This window comes from Schistocerca serialis, chromosome 7, assembly GCF_023864345.2.
Source record: "Schistocerca serialis cubense isolate TAMUIC-IGC-003099 chromosome 7, iqSchSeri2.2, whole genome shotgun sequence".
Lineage (NCBI taxonomy): Eukaryota > Metazoa > Arthropoda > Insecta > Orthoptera > Acrididae > Schistocerca > Schistocerca serialis.
Window position 1 is genome coordinate 344,596,653 of NC_064644.1, and position 6,565 is coordinate 344,603,217.

Sequence of the window (6,565 nt, forward strand, 5' to 3'; positions counted from 1 at the left end):
TCCCATTTTCTCTGAGGACAGCAAAGTCTTAAGCGAATTTTATTTACTGATTATTTCTCACCCTGAATTTTAACACCTGTGATGAACCTTTCTTTTACTTCCATCGTTGGTTCTTCTGTGCATAGATTGAACGGTAAGAGCGAGAGGCTACATCCCTGTCTTATACACATTTTAATCCGAGAACTTCGTTCTTGGTCCGTCATTCTTAGTATTCTCTCTTGGTTTTCGCACCTACTATGCACCGAGTTGACAAAAGTCATGGGATACCTAATAATATCGTGGCGGACCTCCTTTTTCCAGGCATAGTGCAGGAACTTGTCTTAGTATGCAGTTAACAAGTCGCTGGAAGTTCCCTACAGAGATATTGAACCATGCTGCCTTTATATTTGTCCATAATTGCGGAAGTGTTGCCAGTGCAGGATGTTATCCAGCGAACTAACCGCCCATACATGCCCGATGAGTTTCATGTCGGGCGATCTGGGTGGCAAAATCCTTCGCTCGAATTCTCCAGCACGTTCTTCAAACCAATGGCGGACAACTGTTACCCGGTGACATGACATCGTGTTTTGCGTACAGGAATGGCTGCAAATGGTCTCCAAGTAACCAGTCAACGACTGGTTCAGCTAGTCCAGAGGACCCAGCCCATTCCAGGTAAACACAAGCCATACCGTTATGAAGCCACCACCAACTTCCACAGTGCCTTATTGACAACTTGGGTCCATGGCTTCGTGGGGTCAGCGCTACATGCGGACCATGCCATCAGCTCTTACGAACTGATATCGGGACTCATGCGATGAGGCCACGATTTTCCAGTCGTCTAGTGTCCAACCGATACGGTGAAGAACCGAGGAGTGGCACGGCAGGCGATGTCGTGTTGTTAGCAAAGACACTCGCGTCAGTCGTCAGCTGCCATAACCCATTAACGCCAAATTTCGCCACACTGTCCTAACGGACACGTTCGCCGTACGTTCAACATTAATTTCTACAGTTATTTCACGCAGTGTTGTCTGTCTGTTGGCACTGATAATTCTACGCAAACGCCCCTGCTCTCGGTCGTTAAGTGCAGGCCATCGGCTACTGCGTTGTCCGTGTGAGAGGTGACGCCTGAAATTTGCTATTCTTGCCACACTGTTCACACTGTGGATCTCGGAATATTGAATTCCCTATCGATTTTCGAAATGGAGTATCCCATGGTTCTAGCTCCAACTTCCATTCCGTGTTCAGAGTCTGTTAATTCCCTTCGTACGACTATTATTACCTCGGAAATTGTTTCACATGAGTCACCTGAGCACAAATGACAGCTTTGTCAATTCACTGCCCTCTTATATCTATGTACGCTGTACCACCGACATCTGTTTATGTGCATATCGCTATCCCATGACTTCTGTCACTTCAGGGTATATTACCCACCTTTTCATCGCTCTTACACCTACTTTTTGAGAATTTTGATCATCTCGCACCATTTTGCGTTGCTGAACGCCTTATGTTTGTTGATAATTCCTGTGAACGTGTATTAATTCTTCTGAAGTCTTTCTTCCATAATCAGTCCGAGCGCCAGACTGCCTCTGTTGTTATTTTACCACTCCTCTGGTATATACAAGATGTTTAATGCACCGAAGTTCCCGAAAACGTATCTGAGGATAAATGATATTGAGCAAGACCCGAAAGAAATAGTAATATTAGCTGCCAGTGGGCACTGATTTAAATGAATGGGGAAAGTTAAAAATTTGTATCGGACCGGTATTCGAACGCGGGTCGCCCACTAACTGGGCAGATTCGCTGACAACTGCGCCATGTGGGCACAGTGGTCTTACAACTGCACGGATTACCCTAGCACACCTCCCATCAAGCCCAAATTCTCAACTTATCCGTACACTACGAATATAGTGTCCTTTCCCATTACCCTCATTACTTGTAGCATTTCGCCTAATCCCGTAAGAGTTCGAGCGTGGTTTGCATCCGTACTGAACTGATCAACCAGTCGTTCTCACCTTAATTGTGTAGTTGGTGTCTGTTCTTTCGCACATGAGCATTTCTTGTCATAGGTTTGTTCATAAATAAATAAATCTTCTGCTACCAGTCACGATTTTTCTTTATCTTACTATTCGCACGACGCGTTTCGAGAAATAATTCCCATTTTCAAGTGCGTTTTTTGTGTGGATTTAGCCATATCTTTTGATGTTGTCAGTGTGTGTGAGTCTGCTTCATTTTCTTGACTTTCAAGTTTTCTAATGGTCCATTTGCCTAGAGTCTCAGACACACATAACATAACACACGACTTGTTGTACACTTTACACATCGAAAATATCTTATATAAACAAAACAGTTTCGTTTATATAAGATATTTTCGATGTGTAAAGTGTACAAGTCGTGTGTGATGTTAAGTGTGTGTGACTCTAGACAAATGGACCATTAGAAAACTTAAAAGTCAACAAAATGAAGCAGACTCTCACACACACTGACAACATCAAAAGAAATGGCTTAATACACACAAAAAACGCACTTGAAAATGGGAATTATTTCTCGAAACGCATCGTGCGAATAGTAAAACAAAGAAAAATCGTGACTGGTAGCAGAAGATTTACTTATTTATAAACAAACCTATTGTTTCTACAGTCGCACGCTTTCAAAAACCATTTATAATGGATCAAATCAGATTTCTTGTCATACTGCCATATAAATGGATCCCAAATGGAGCAGTAAAAAATGTAAAGAATGGTATTGATGTAGATTTTGACACGGACAAAAATATGCTACGCTAATGCAAAATTGAGCTCAGTTTCTTCAGAGATTGAGCAATTCACTGACAGATAAGCAAGCGCCAACTCATTCTTACATTTTATTACGGTGACAATTTTCATTACGAAAGTATATACAGCGTAAGCCGATGAAACGGCGGCGAGACAATTTCCTCGCCAGAGAGCGGTATTGTGTGCGGCGCTCGGCTGTCTGAGAAAGAGGCTGAGTGGCTGGCCCGCTACCCACGCCCATTGGGAAATAAAACCTGCCGTGCCGTACTGGGGCAGAAAGGCGCGCCGGCGTGCGGAATGAAGTGACGGCCGGCGGCCATGGCGAGGCCGAGCCGGCGCGACGTTTATCCTGGGGCGTATGCCGCCGTACACACCCACACATGGCCGCCTGATTGCTCGCGTCTGCTGCCTTACCCTTTCTCCATTTTTCCCCTCCATCCTTCCCCCATCCCGGTGTCTCTCTCTCTCTCTCTCTCTCTCTCTCTCTCTCTCTCTCTCTCTCCCTCTCTCCCTCCCCCTCTCCCTCCTCTCCCTCTACCTCCTCCCACCCGCCCTGCAATGTGTTCCCAGCGCATATGTTGAGCGATAGCGATGAGAAAAAGTCTAATACAATAAAACCTTGCTCATTCGAATCAACCGGGGCGAATAATAGTCCGAATTTTATTGAAAGCCGAATTAAAGATTTCTTAAAAATGTACGCATGTTCCAGAAAGCGGCACATGAAAACGGGATTTTTTCTGGGCTCATACTTCGGATTATATTGATGATAGAAAGGTAGGATAAAGTGTTTTGAACAGCCCTTCCATACTCAACGGAAGGTTCGTCTTTCTATAACCGTACTATAGTACAGGGTCACTGTTTGAATATTACACACTTCCTCCAACCTAGGCAACCGTCTACCTGCCATTGATAATTGCAACTTCAATCATTTACGTACTCATCGATGGTGCGTATGTGTACGAATATTCCCCCGATATCCGACCACGCGTTTTTCGTATTTCACTTTTTTTTTGTCACTTACTGTCCGACTCGAGGTTCCTTATCTTTCACTTAGCATTTTCGCAAGTACTTCTCTTTCCAATTAGACCATTTTACTTCAAGATACTTAACGACTGATAGCTATAGTCATTGACAAATAATTTATCAGTGTCTATAGCATGTTTAAGCCAACGGCCTTGCCGCAGTGGTAACACCGGTTCCCGTCAGATCAGCGAAGTTAAGCGCTGTCGGGCTGGGCTAGCACTTGGATGGGTGACCATGCGGGCTGCCGAGCGCTGTTGGCAAGCCGGGTGCACTCAGCCCTTGTGAGAAAAACTGAGGAGCTACTTGATTGAGAAGTAGCAGATCCGGTCTCGGAAACTGACATACGGCCGGGAGAGCGGTGTGCTGACCACATGCCCCTCTATATCCGCATCCTGTGACGCCTATAGTCTGTGGATGACACGGCGGCCGGTCGGTACACTTGGACCTTCATGGCCTGTTCGAGAGGAGGTAGTTAGTTTTCTTATAACGTGTTTTAAAGTTTATTTATTCCTTAATATCTACAAGTGTTAAATTGTCATAGACGCCATTCGGAACGTGCGGTTCGAGGCGCTACAGTCTGGAATCGAGCGACCGCTACGGTCGCAGGTTCGAATCCTACCTCGGGCGTGAATGTGTGTGATGTTCTTCGGTTAGTTAGGTTTAATTAGTTCTAAGTTCTAGGCGACTGATGACCTCAGAAGTTGAGTCGCATAGTGCTCAGAGCCATTTGAACCATTTGAAGCCATTCGGAAGTATTACTAATATCCCTTTCAACAGTCATTTGCTCCAGAAGTTCACAAAGAACTTGTTCCACAATATCTTGTACCCCATATGGGTACTGAATCGGATACTCTAAATAAAATAAGATTTTAAGGAGCAGTGCAGCTGATACGATTCTCATTACACATCATGCGCCGCACTATCTAAGGATGACCTAGAAATAAGTCTTCAAATGTCAGCAATAAGGTTTAGCTCTTGTCTCCTACAAATCACTTTTCTCAACCTAAGAACGTATCGAAAGTCTATTAAAAAGAAGAAATAGAAATACAGAAACAGTAAACTGCTACCGGTCTGCCACCACACCCAAGACACAGTGCTAGCAGTCCTAACATGTTTACTTATCTACTATTTCTCGTAGCTTCCGCTCTTCTCGACGCAACCAAAGAGTTTTTTTTTTCTTTTTTAATAGCTGTTGGTTGACTCAGTGAGTTGGTCTATGTAGGTTGCAGTTCATTCGTAAAACCCTTCCACGTTGGGGACAGCCGCAATGCATCCACACAGCGCTCGAAACCCATCGAAGGCAACGATACGGTGGCACGGGTCGGTTTGAAATTTAGGTCAGAGTATTTTTCTTCTCTGCATTGGATCGGAAACAAATCGGAGTGGAGCTCCGTGCGAGCTGCTTTATCCTTCGTAGCCGCCTCTCTCTCTCTCTCTCTCTCTCTCTCTCTCTCTCTCTCTCTCTCGTAGTGGAACCGTGGCCTGCGGGCCGTCATTCGTCAGCGTGACAGATCGCCAATCACTCGAGCGCGTCGCACAGACTCCAGCTGCTTCGTCACTGACTCAAAGCCACCGCGCTCCAATCACCCGGCAGGCGGCGAATAAACTTGTCGTTGCGTACCGGGATGCGGTGGAAGCTATCGGCCGGGGACAAGTTTATAAATTATGCCCTAAATCTGCCATCGATCCCTGGCGCCGCCGACTCTTTCCGGCGGGGGCGATACAGCCTTGCCATCGCACGCTAACCCCGCGGGAGCAATGCTGGATTTTACTCGACGAGCCGGAGTGACGCGTGGAAGCTAGATCTGTGAAAAGCGGCGTATTTCATCCGCAGGGCTCTGTCCGAGCTGGCGGGCGAGTCTGCTGACGCTCGCCCCTCTCCAACCCACGCCACCCCAAACAGGCGGTCCCACCCTCACGAGAGCGTCCGTTGCAGTCGGCACACACGGCCAGTCCCGCTGTAAACAATTCCAAAACCCCTACGCAGCTACCCTCCATATCCCCACAAATCTCCTCTCCCTATTATCATATGATCCTTTGTGTTTGATTTTCAGGTCAACTGATACAAATAACTCTTTCAGTCTCTTTGTGTCTCACAAACACACAGGCTTTCTCACTAAATTCGATGACCACCTGGTAGGAGGCGAGTTATAACGTTCTAATAATCACCACGAAAAAATAAACATCAGTTATTAGTTTTTCATGTGTTCGCAGGTACGTATCTACCGTCCCGGTACGCGGTGAAATTCCCAAACTACAGTTGACTAAAACGCCACTAGGGGAGCCATAACAAAATAGCACAGGCCATTGATAAATTGTACACAGCTCCTTCAAGTTTAGACATGGGCTCACAAAGATTTCATCGCTGATGTAAAGAAGTGAGTCTTTCAAGAATGGTCGCCGATGTGACAGATCTCAGAACAGTCGAAAGGAAAACATCATGTAGTAATTAGATTGTAAAACTAACGTAGGCCATCCTTAGTAAGGTTAGAGTATGCTAATTTTCCAAGTAGCCCTGGCCGGTTAAGATAGTAAGCGCGTTACTTGTACTTTAGGCGAGTTGTATACCTATCGGATGTTACCTCATTTCGATCACTCTGTTTGCATATGCAATCAGTGTCTTACTAGATTCTCTTAGAAAACAGAAGTGGTGAACAGTTAAATTCAAATTTGTGGTAAGGACTATGCGACCAAACTGCTGAGGTCATCGGTCCATAGGCTTACACACTAATTAAACTAACTTACGCGAGGGAGGACTCGAACTTCCGTCGGGGTGAGCAGCGCGAATCGTG

At 45.6% G+C, this 6,565-nt stretch overlaps 1 pseudogene; it reads left to right on the top strand.

Annotated features, from left to right (window-relative positions):
* Window positions 1-3,915: 3,915 nt before the first annotated feature.
* On the top strand, window positions 3,916-4,033 carry LOC126413648 (5S ribosomal RNA; annotated as a pseudogene).
* The last annotated feature ends 2,532 nt before the right edge of the window (window positions 4,034-6,565 follow it).